General features: G+C 35.4%; 1 protein-coding gene across 1 annotated transcript in view; it reads left to right on the top strand.

Annotated features, from left to right (window-relative positions):
• LOC145676591 (uncharacterized) overlaps nucleotides 1-12,854 on the top strand; it is a 192,536-nt gene that overhangs the window by 136,470 nt on the left and 43,212 nt on the right. The gene's annotated exons all lie outside the window — the stretch shown is intronic.

Raw genomic sequence — 12,854 nt, 5'->3', positions numbered from 1 at the left:
CGCAGAATATGTAAGTCATCTGTGAACATACACGGTGTAGATACTGCAATAAGATGTTGCTTTAATTCTATGAAACTCTCCATAAGGGCGTTATTAAAGGGCTGCAAACTAATGTATAAGGGACTTGAAATATGACTATTTCGCTGCCTGAACCCACCCTAACCTAACCCGAACTACTGCTACTCTACTACTACTAGTATACTATTATTATTACTACTACCATTACTGCCTTACTATACTACTATTAGTATACTACTGCTACTAGAATATTATTATACTATCATTGCTACTACCAGGGCCGAAAACAGCTACAAAGGTTTGGGAGGACCGTGAATATGTTACGGGAGGGCCAAATCTTTAAAATTATCTTATAAATATCTAAATTGTGTTTTTTGTATTAATAATAAAATTTTGAATTGAAGTCTGGAGGGGCCACAAAAACTTTAGAGGGGCCTGGCCCCCCTCTGGTTGCGGTCCTGGCTACTACTCTACTACTACTATACTATCATTACTACTATTACTACTACTAAGTGTGCACCCATATTTTTTTGTTTAAAAAAATGTAATTTTTGAACAATTATCTCTTGTAGCGCCCCTGAATTTTACCTGTTCCTGGTGGATCACTGGCATGTGCCAACACATATACAGTCTAGGAGGCGTGATGACACTATTTTCATCGAGAAATGTGGGTTTTAAACTAATATGAATTTGCCCACGTATTATTGATCTGAAGTGCGGAAACTGCTCTATCCCAATTTAAGGATGCACATTAACACTGATGTAATAAAGTAATTATGCAGCCTATACCTAAGCTACACGAGGTTTACGTCTACACACCCACCGTTTCAACTTTTGAAGTATTTCGTTTTATTAGCTTATCGACGTCGACCATACCCTAGACGCCGCATGGACAAAGTCGCACATAGTACGAACTATTCGCAAAATCAAAGTAGGCGAATCACTTATCGATAATTTTCGCATTTATTACTGCCTTAAAATGGGGAGGTCCTTAAGTGACATGAATTCCCGCCTATATCTGTGTGTGTTGTGGATTAAACGCACAACATTTAATGGATTTATCAAGAAATACTGAACCCACAGGTTCAGCACCCACATAACTGCATATTACATGCTTCTTTCGTAAATTTTGCAAATTCAAACTCATATAATAGGAGTTTGGGAGGGAGTCCCGATCCAAACGTATTATAGTTAATCATCATATTATAGCTCAGCGTACAAATTTTCGACTAGAAATTTAGAGCTGGCGACCAGTGTTCAGTAGGAATGGTTTCTGCCTGAACTCACAGGGCAGCGCATTTTCTCTTTCGTAAGAAAATAATTGTCACCGAGTGAGAGAAAACACGGAATGTGAAGTCTTTCTTTGTCAAATCAAAGGGCTTTTTGGGAGGGGACATCTCAATTTGTACGTGAGAGATACTGGCGACCATTATTTTTGGATTGGCGAGTGCGTCTGACTTCGAAATTTTGCACCCTGTTATAGTTCATTTGCAAGCGTACTGTGAAAATTTTAGGGGACCAGTACCGTAAAAATTAAGAGGGGCCCGCCTCCCTAGACCCCATGGATAAGAGCCTGTCACATATTAATATGATGTAGACCTGTCATTAACTTTTATATATTGTAGATCTCCAAATTTTATGTGGCAACAAATATTTCGTGGAACACATCATGAAATATCGCGTGTGCAAATGCTATGTTTTCATACAAATATACAAATATCTCTTTAAGTATATTACTTCATTAACAGATAATCATTTTTAAACATATTTTCTTTACCGGTCTGTTACTCTAGTATAAAATTAATAAGTTGACATCAAATCAGTTGCAAACACTGCTCAACTTACTATCACATTTAGTGACGTCATATTGTGTGGTGCTCTGGTTTTGTCAACTTAAGATCTCCCGATGCATGGCAACTGCGTTTCCGTTCTCGTGAGCTTGACAAACATCTGCAATGCGTCACGCTAGAAGAGGCCTCATGGGTAGACAGATGCAATAGTATGGAATGGAACATAATTGAAGTGGAATTCAGAAAAGGAAAGGGAAAAGGGCCAATAAAGTCCCGTTTTTCGTAAATTTATTTAAAAAAAGTGGAAAATAAGCCGATTTCCAATTTATTTTGTGATATTGCATACAGTATATTGTGGCTTCCAATATAGGCTTATCAGCTTCCCCCCTCCCCACTGACCTTTTTCAATGGTGAATATCCATAACATCCTTGTGAATATCGCATTGCGCAAATTTGTTTCAGTTGCACAATTCACAATAGTCTTGACGCCTACTTGAATTCCGCGATCAATACAATACGTACATAAATGCTACAAAGAAAAAAAGTAAATCAAATTTTAATCGAATTTTGCTTTAGAAAAATACTTTCTCTTTTCTTTTTATTACAGTATATCAAACTGTTGATAGAGATTAGAAACGTGAAAATATGTGATTTAACGACGCAATATAATAATAGCGTATTGTGAATCATAAAACATGGTTTTCATACAGTAATTAACGTCCTTTTTCACTACCGACCGAGCATACAGTCAGCCAACCTATAATGGAATCTGAAGCATATAAGTTCGTTCTTCTCTCACCGGAAATCAAACTTGCTCCGAAAGCACAAACGCTAATTTAGTTAAACATAAACCTCACACAAAATTCACTGATCAATATGTGTTTTAAGAACATGACCATTAGCATTCGCTTTACTTAGCATAACGACAAATCCTTAGTATCAATTATACGAAATTATCACGAATTTATCGACACATCATCAAATTCTGTTAATCCATTTAAATTTTACTATACGTGTAATTTTGTATTTTAACAATAGGACGTTTAACGCCGGCCATGGAATTATGGCAAACTTATCAACACCTTGAAAATCCAATTCCGTCGAGCCATCTTAGGATCTATGTGGAAATAAATAATGATTCCGAACACTTGAATGACAATTAGATTGATGCATATCTTCGTTTCATGTTCACCGCAATCGAGGAACTTTTAGTTTATTTTTATCCGTATTACCGTTTGAGCAATTATTTTTACAATGTTTTTTAAAGTATCACTCCTTTTAAATCTCTTAAAACCCTGAAGTTAGGTCGGAATCTACCCTTTTATGACGTACGCTTCTCCATCTTGCAAATCTTGTTCTAGTGCAATAACCTTACGGATCGTTGTTATGTAAGTCTAATCTTCTAACTTAGACACTTTTTGTATGATAGACGTGCAACGAAACAATAGGTGTTCCGTCGTAGAACTGTACTAGTGAGTAAGCATTGAAATGGAAATGAAAATAAATTTATAGTTTTATGTATGAATCTAGTTGTAGGCTAAAGGCAAAGGACGATTAATTGAATACGAACGATTATGACAGACTTACATTTATGAATGTGGGATACAGTGGTGGATCCAGGTCTGACTCCTGGGGGAAGAACGGTGAAAAATTCTCAGATCTGTAACAGGGGTTTTGCAGTACTGGTGCCTTCGTCCCCTGGATCCGCCTATAGAAGGATATGGATAGCCAGCTTTAAAGGCACAATTAGCCGTGAAGATTTTAACCTGATTAACTCCATTAACGAACTCGGCCGAGATAAACGCCCTAGCTGTCTATTGGAAAAACAGAATCCAAAAATTATCTTTCGTCAAGAGTAATCGTATGGAATAAACGGGCGTACTAACATTACAATATTGCAGCTTAAGGTCCACTTGGTTATCCCAATAATTCGTGGAATAATAATGTCAGAGGAAACAGGAGAATCCCGGAAATAACAACGGACACGATAATGTCCACCACAAACTCAGTGGCCTTTAGTCGAACCAGAGATCCCTTGCATCGCTCTACCACTAAGCTCTTTCTTCATTTCATCCATTATTATTATTATTATTATTATTATTATTATTATTATTATTATTATTATTATTATTATTATTATTATTATTATTATTATTATTATTATTATTATTATAGCCAACCTTAATCATGAGTCATTAAAAAAAAAGAAAAAGAAATTACGCGTCGAGAAGAAATATTCTTTCCCTGAATACAATATGAAAAACATTATTATTCCTTTATGCACTTTGATGTTAATTCATACATTATTTATATAGTTAAATCTCAGTTTCGAAAACTATTCGTCCGTGTCTTATTTTAAGTTTTGAAGGTCAATAGTAGGTACTAATGAGGCCAACTCTCCAGTTTCCGCAGGGAGGAAGTTAACTCTATGACTGTATTGTGTTGGATTGATCTTGGGTTTTCTAAGGCATATCCACTTTCATGGTCATGTCCTTACGAAATGAATTTCGAAGGAACTGGTGTATTTTACAGTGGGCTGCTGTATTCCTTCGAACTTAGGTAATTTCGTCACCAAATTATTAGCATGTAGGTTATTTCGTCACCGGAAATCTTGATCAATATAGTAATTTCGTCACCTGTAATTTTGTCACCAAAATATTAGAATGTAGGAAATTTTGTCATGGTCATTTTTTCACCTTTGTTGAACTAAGTAGACATAACAAAGCAAACGACCAAAACAGCTAATCTTATCTTAATCAAACTTGGAAAACAATTCAGTTGGTGTTCGACTCTGGAAGATCGAAGTTTCGGATACTCGACACAAGAACAAACAGTAATAAAAGAACATAATGTCAGCTTCAGCAAATGTTAAAAGCACAGGCAAAATGGGCCGCTAATGGATTTAAATATCACTATTTACAAATATTAAGTTTTCAAAATTTCAAAACAGAAAACAGGAAAAAAAAATAACTTGTTATAATGCAATAATTTTTTTACATGTTGATTTTCTACTATTCATAACATGATAGGAAACAACAAGCATTTTTTTTCCAAACGTTTAGTTCCAGTGTTAAACGTTATGCACAAAGACTAGAGCCGTTTCCGCAAAATCTGAAACACTCTTCTGGTTTTCTTTTCTGGTGGTTGACCTACAGCAGCTTGATGTAGCACAGCTGAAACCGTTTCTTCAACTTGTTGAATTAAATACTATCAAAATAGTCCATAAGTTCCAGCTCTTCCTCCGAAGCCTCTTGTATTCCTGATGCACATCTGCTATGGGAAGAAATGCCAATTCGTTCATTTTCTCACAAAATAGACGAAAATTTTCATTGCTTTTGTACCGTTCTGTGAATCCAATCTCTTGAACCTTTCTCCAGGTTGAATGAGTCAGGTGCAAAAAGCAGCGCTGTACACGAGTTGTTTCCGAAAGTTGCTTTAACAGCCTGCATTTCCGCTATCTCGAAATCCATAACCACAGTTACAGGGTCCGGATATTCACTAAACTCACTACACTGATGCACCACCGCAAGAAATAGTTCTTCTTATGAATTTTGTGTCTTGCTGTGCATTAGGACGTACACCCTGTAAAGGAAGTCTCACCTCAAATAACATATAGGGCCTACGTGATTTTTTTTTTTTTTTTTTTTGAGCCACTGAAAAGTTTCCGTCCAGCATCCATGTTTCACTTCTCAATAGCTTCATAAGGCTATATTTAAAGGAAACTGTTAGAAATATTTATATGTTTGTCTTCCTTTATATAAATTTGTTTTCTTCACATATATAGCTATATCCGGTAACAATTTGCCAATGTTTACTCAGAGTTGAAATATAATATTCTTCTTTCAATAGCTGCTAAAAAAGATCAATCTTTTCACATGACTCAGTTAACGTGGAGAACTCAGAGAACGGTACAAGAAAGATACAAATTTTCGTCTAGTTTGCGGGAAAATGAACGGATTGGTATATTTTCCCATATTTGTTTGCAATTTTCTTTCTGAAATTTTGATATTGGGGAAACTTAATATTTGTAAATAGTGATATATAAACCCGTTAGTTCCCCACGTTGCCTTTGCTTGTAACATTTGCTGAAACTGACACTATTTTCTTCTACTGATGCTTGCTCCTGCGTCGAGTACCCGAAACTTCAATTTTGCAGAGTTCAACGCCAACTGAATTGTTTTCCAAGTTTGATTAAAATAACGTAAGCTGTTTAGGTCATTTGCTTTGCCTCTATTTAGTTCAAAAAAGTTGCAAAAATAAGCGAGACAAAATTTCCTATATGATAATATTTCTGAGATAGAATTACTGGAAACTTTTATCTCAAAATAATAATAATAATAATAATAATAATAATAATAATAATAATAATAATAATAATAATAATAATAATAATAATAATAATAATAATAAAATTTCGATTTGCTTCAGTTGAAAATTAAAGAAAGCAATTTCAAAAACTTTTTCGATTCATTCATTGTAATTGTATTATGTTCTAAAAGACACTATTGATGAAATTTTCGGTGACGAAATTTCCTATATGGTAATATTTTGGTGACAAAATTACCGGTGACGAAATTACCGTGACGAACTTTCCGGTGACAAAATTACCGCCGTATTCCTTCATCGTTCACTTTTATTTACGGACTTCCTAATAACACAGGCCTACAGAAAAAAAAAATTTTTCTTGGTGCCTAAAATTTTAGAGCTGATTTTAACTATGTGTGGGGCGCTGAATCCAATAATGTAAGCAGTTTTTTTCTATCAGCTCTACTTTGGTAGATACAGGCTACTGTACCAGTAGTGTTATTTACGTTACAATGTATGTGGAAGAAATATTACAATCCAAAATAAATATGTAAATTATAAATGATGTAACCACTATTTCTGCATGCTTCTTGCAATAGTATACAAAATAAGCAAAAGAAATACTAATATTCTCGTAATAACAAGTTTGAATATGATCTTATAAACTCTGCAACTCAAATAAATCCTACTGTGCTCTATAGAGATTTCTATTTGGAAGAACGGCGCTCTTTTCTCATTAGTGCTGCTATCTGTCGGTACTAAACGGAAACTAGTCATATAGTAGTTCCAGGAACGTCCACTAGATTGCATTGGTATTCTACTTGGCTAGTGGACCGTAGTTGTTGTCTTGCAGGTGGAGTGACATGTTGGAACATGTGAGTTTTGTTCTGAAATCATAACTTGTATCGCGTATACTAAGGCTTTATATTTAACATCCGTGTTAGTGGCCTGAACATAAAATGAGTTCAAGTCGAAGAAGTTGTGTTAACCATCCTGATGTGTTTTGCTACATATGTGGTGAGTACACATTTAAAGACAATAGAAAACATATCAGTGACTTTGTAAAAAAAGCATATCATGCATATTTTGGTGTACGCCTAGGGGACCAAGATAAAACGTGGGCTCCACATATTGTGTGTAAAATGTGTACTGAACACTTGCGACAGTGGACAACTGGAAAAAGAAAAAGTCTTAAGTTTGGTGTTCCAATGGTTTGGAGGGAACCCACAAACCATGTTGATAACTGTTATTTCTGCCTGGTAAATGTTACGGGTATGAATAGAAATAACCGGAACAAGTGGACATATCCTGATCTGCCTTCAGCAAGACGTCCAGTTGTTCATTCCGATGAAATACCAATCCCAACGTTTCACCACTTGCCAGAGCTTTGTGAGACTGAAAACGAACGTAGTGAACATTCTTGTGACATGGATGATGGAAGTGACAGTGATTATGAGGGAATGTCAACAATTCCTCAACAGTTTAATCAAGATGAGCTAAATGATCTAGTTAGGGACCTTAATCTTTCAAAAGAATCGTCTGAATTACTTGCTTCCAGATTGAAGGAGAAAAACGTACTAGAACAAGGAACTAAAATCACATTCTACCGAACAAGGGAAAAGGAGTTTTTACCATTTTTCACTGAAGACACAAATCTCGTATTCTGTCACGATGTTAGAGGTCTCCTAGAACACATGGGTCTTCCAGAATACAATCCAGATGATTGGCGCCTGTTTATTGATAGCTCCAAGCGAAGTTTAAAATGCGTCCTTCTACACAATGGCAATAAATATGGCTCAATTACAATCGCTCATTCAACACGACTGAAAGAAGAATATGAAGCAATTGCTTTGGTTATGGAAAAAAATAAATATCAGGACCATCAGTGGGTGATTTGTGTGGATTTAAAGATGGTGAACTTTCTTCTTGGACAGCAAAGTAGCTACACAAAATATCCTTGTTTTCTATGTCTGTGGGATAGCAGAGACAAAGCAAACCATTGGTCAAAAAAAGAGTGGCCGCAGAGAGACGACATGGTTGTTGGTAAGAAAAATATTATTAACATGCCTATTGTTGAGTGTGACAAAATCATTTTGCCACCTCTACATCTCAAGCTCGGTTTGATGAAGCAGTTTGTAAAGGCGCTAAATAAGGACGGGCCGTGCTTTGCTTACATGGGAAACAAGCTACCTCAGATCAGCACAGAAAAATTAAAAGCTGGAATATTTGATGGTCCCCCAATAAGACAACTCATGAAAGATCCGGCTTTCGTGGAGTCCATGAATGAGACTGAACGTAGAGCTTGGACCTCATTTGTAGAAGTTATCAAGAATTTCCTTGGCAATAATAAAGCTGATAACTATGTTGAGCTAGTGAACCAGATGCTTAATGCATTCCAAAAACTTGGATGTAATATGAGTATCAAATTCATTACCTGCACAGCCATTTGTACCGTTTCCCAGACAACGTAGGCAGTCTGAGTGAAGAACAAGGTGAAAGATTTCACCAAGATATTAAAACAATGGAGGACCGCTACCAAGGAAGATGGGATGCCCATATGATGGCAGATTACTGCTGGAACCTAAAAAGAGACTGTGCAAAGAAACATTCAAGGATGTCACGAAAACGAAGCTTCCGAAGTGTTGAATAGATCGTTTTGAACAAATTATTTGATTTTTTATTCATAAAAACTATTATAAAATGTAGTTACAGAGTTATTATGTACTTGATGTTTGTGTTTATATGGTTTTCATTATTTTCAAAGTGTTCCAAATAACAGATTTAAATGTCATAGTTTTCTTTTCACTTACAGTAAAACAGCACCTATGCAATTTTCAACGTTGTAGCAGGTCAGTCTTGCAATTCCTATATCTCAAAAACTAAAGCTGTTAGGGGAAAACTAACGCCATATTTGGATTCAGCGTCCCAATTCTACTTCAAATCAGCTAAGAAACACCCGGCACCAAAACCACTGTAAGCCAGTGTAATCAAATTGTTTCCGTGTGTATCTTTTGTGGATGTGGTTTCGGGTTCGATCCTTGGTAGAGCAGATGTGATGTATGAAAAACAATACGATTATATTTTTGTCTATCATAGATAGGTGATTATTATCAGGAATATATTAGCAATAAATAAACAGAAAATAATAGCTATATAAATGCATCATAAGGATAAACACAAAACATCACAAAAAGCGTACGTCTGATAACCTTGTCTCATATGGTCTCGGTGCAGGGGACATTGAAATCCAGATTTGTCTTCTAGCTTGTAGGACATAACTTTGAAACGCTTAATTAAATGTTTCATAGCCTATACTTTTTTTCACTTTTATATCATAAAATATTAACAGACTGAAAAAATAAGTTTACACTGATAATTAGTCTATAAGATTTCAGTATTTATGAAGTTAACATTATTGTATTGTTCGGCATAATAAAAATCGAATAACCGAATTAAGATCCCATTTATCTTCTTTCGCTAAGAAACTTGCATATCAAATTATTGTGCTCGTTGTTTCATCCCTCAGTTCATGAAACAATTAAAAAGAAGGTGCATTACAATAAAAACGTTAATCAGCATCATAAGTAATGTGAAATAAATAGAGCTAATTGAGGATTTTAAATATTCCACATTTTATTTAAGTGAATACAATGTTCGTAAACCATTGATGTCTTAGACCCCGGCTATTTGTAGCGATCGCAAAGCGCATTTATTGCTCATGCGTAAGCTTGAAATACGCTGACCATGTATTTAAATCTGAGCGGCTAAACATGAACGCTAAAGCAATAAAATTGCTGAGAAAACGCCGGCTCCAGCGTATTTGGTGCGGGTCGGAACAATAGACCGCCTGCTGTTTAAAAGATTTCAAAAGGAATGACAGAAAGGAAAGACGTGTTGCCAGGCAAGGGGATTGTAGCAAGAAATAGCTGCTTGGAAGACGCTTTGTGCAGAGATTGGAACTCTGCTGTTATAAAGTATTTGTGTGTATAACAAAAGAAAATTCACAAAAATAGAAGGAAATTCCGAAAATTAGCTAATCACAGAAAAATCTATGTAACACAATAGGGTGATTTCTCGTGATACACTTGATTGACACTTAGCTGGTGCCATGGTAATCTATAAGCAAAATATTTGGCTTTAGGCAAAAGATGACACAACGAAATAACTTGAATTTGAGCCCCTATCTCCGAAGCTCGAACTCCACCCCCAACAGACAACCACAAGTGTAATCACAAAGAGAAATTTTCAGTTGTGTTTGAAAACGTGTCCTGTGTACATATCCAGTCATGGTTAGTGTGTTTAACACAGAGGCGTTTATAATCGAAATACAAAATAGGCCATGCCTATATGATTTAAGAGATCCGAACTACATGAATCGTGACTTAAAAATAAAAATGTGGAGAGAAGTGGCTGCGATATTTGTTCCAGACTGGGAGGGAATGGAACGGAATTCTCAGAATGAAGAAAGTAAGAATATTCTTATTTTATGATTTCATTTAATACTGTTAAGTAGAGCTACATCGAGCCAAATTGTATGTTCACTATGAATAATAATAATAATAATAATAATAATAATAATAATAAATAATAATAATAATAATAATAATAATAAATACTTTGTTAAAGTTGTGCCAACTTCCAATATACCTAATATATACCAAACCTTAAGGCGCAACAGCTCGAAAGGGCCAGGGTCGGCTATGCGTCATTTTATGGGGTGGATATGTTAGATGATGGAACAATTGCCCTTAGATGGTCTAAGCCATAAATGTGTGCACAGTAGAAAGGCGGAAAATGCCACCTCTAATAGTTTGGTACTTAGGTATATCGAAAATGTTTTAAACAGCAAAGACCATAATTTTAAATTGGGATTCAATACATCTTATTCTCTTTCCAGTCTTTGAAATGACCGAAAAACTACGTTGCCTAATTATTTCGAAACTTAGTTTTGTAAAACAAACACATAATGTTTCAGTTTCCAGACATTTCTTTCCATGCAGCTTAGAAATATTCCTGGGAAAGATATGTTTATTTTATTTTATTTATTTATTTTAACTGTAACTGCTCGTGTTTTATCAACTTTGTTCTGAAACTGAAAATAAGGTGCTAAAATTGGTAGAGAGTAGGAATTTCAGAAGAAGCCAAAATCATGAGAGGAAAAAAATTAAAAGATTAAACCAGAGAATTGGTTAAAAATATCATGATGTAAATTTTATAGTTGGTGGCTTGGAATTTAGCGGTCCTTTCAGCACCGAAGCTATACAAGATGTGAACCTACAGTTTAAGGTGGAATCTAAACTACCTTTATGCGCTGAAACTTTTGAATGATCTCCCACAGGATTCGAATCCGGAACCCCATTCTCCAAAGGCACGTGCATAGCTAGTAAAGTATAAAGTAGTGTAAATGTTGGAATTTATTGATTGGGGTCTAATATTTGTTTTCGATACAGAGGATATCTTTAAAAACAAATGCCTCTTGCTCCGTCTCTTTCGACTATATCAGCGAGACTACATCAGACGTGAACTACAGCTCAACGTGGGACCCTAACCACATAAGCTTCTGCCTAGAATCGAATCCAGGTCTACCACTTCTGGCGCGGGAAATGAAAAGAAAAGACCTGGAAACCCTGACTGGCTCATAGTATGATTTACAACTTTGGTGAAACTAAAATTACCGTGTAGCCACTTAGGCCGCGTTCACTGTGGGGGGTAACGCTTTGTCGACTAGCCTAGTACTTAACGTTGATTTATAGTTTTAATTATAATAAACATAGCTGAGGAAATAATACATTGTTTTAATTAAAAAAGAGAAACTATTTGTCACTGTGCATACATTGTAAAAAAAAAAAAAAAAAAAAAAAGTACCGTAAGAGAAAAGGCATACAAAGGAATGTATGCAGCGGAAAAATACAACAGCGTGTTGCAACGTTGCCAACTAAGCAAGATAATTTGTTCTACATACAACTCAGCACTATGCCAAAGGAATTTTCATATACTTTTCAGCCTTTAAAAGAAAATGCATAATTCGATGTATCACTGCGCGCACGAGTGTTTACCGCGATCGATGAAGAAAGTTGTTTCACCTGTTTCCCACAACATTTCTGCAGCAAGTGCATGTGCATATAACAGGAGATAAAATGATAGTTATGATTAAAGGGGAGTAATTCGAGATATAGGATAAAATGTTTTAAAAATACAGTAAATTTTGAGTTTTCGTTTTAATTAATTAATTAGTTTTCGTAACGTGAAAGCTGCTTCAATACGGCGATAGGCAGATATTATGATGTTCGAAAAATATACTTATCCACAGCTATGGTTGGCAGCACTGAATGGCTGTGAAATTTCCTGGAATCCTTTCAAGAGCCTCCGTGACGTCACACATGAGAAAGGATCATGTACCCTTCTCTACTCTCTCATCGAGGTCTAAAGTCGTAGCTAATCTCTCACCAGGGTTTCTTCAAAAATATTCTTCGTGGATACGAAATCGTAAAAGCTATTTTGATCTACGGGAAATCATTCTATTATCTGGCCACAAATAACGTTTGAAGTCTTATAGATATGTTTGCATGTTGAAACGGAGTTCTCAGTCTGGCAATCTATGCACGTATTTTATTGTTTGCTTGGAGATAGTCTCATCGTTATTGAGAAATATAATATGCATAGCTATAAAAATTTAGTAAAATATCCTATAAGTTACAAATAGCCTATATATGAAAATAACTACGTATAAACGATAAAGTC

The sequence above is a fragment of the Thermobia domestica genome, unplaced genomic scaffold (genome assembly GCF_964235325.1).
Source record: "Thermobia domestica unplaced genomic scaffold, izTheDome1.hap1.1 HAP1_SCAFFOLD_234, whole genome shotgun sequence".
Lineage (NCBI taxonomy): Eukaryota > Metazoa > Arthropoda > Insecta > Zygentoma > Lepismatidae > Thermobia > Thermobia domestica.
This window is presented reverse-complemented; position numbering and strand designations above follow the sequence as displayed.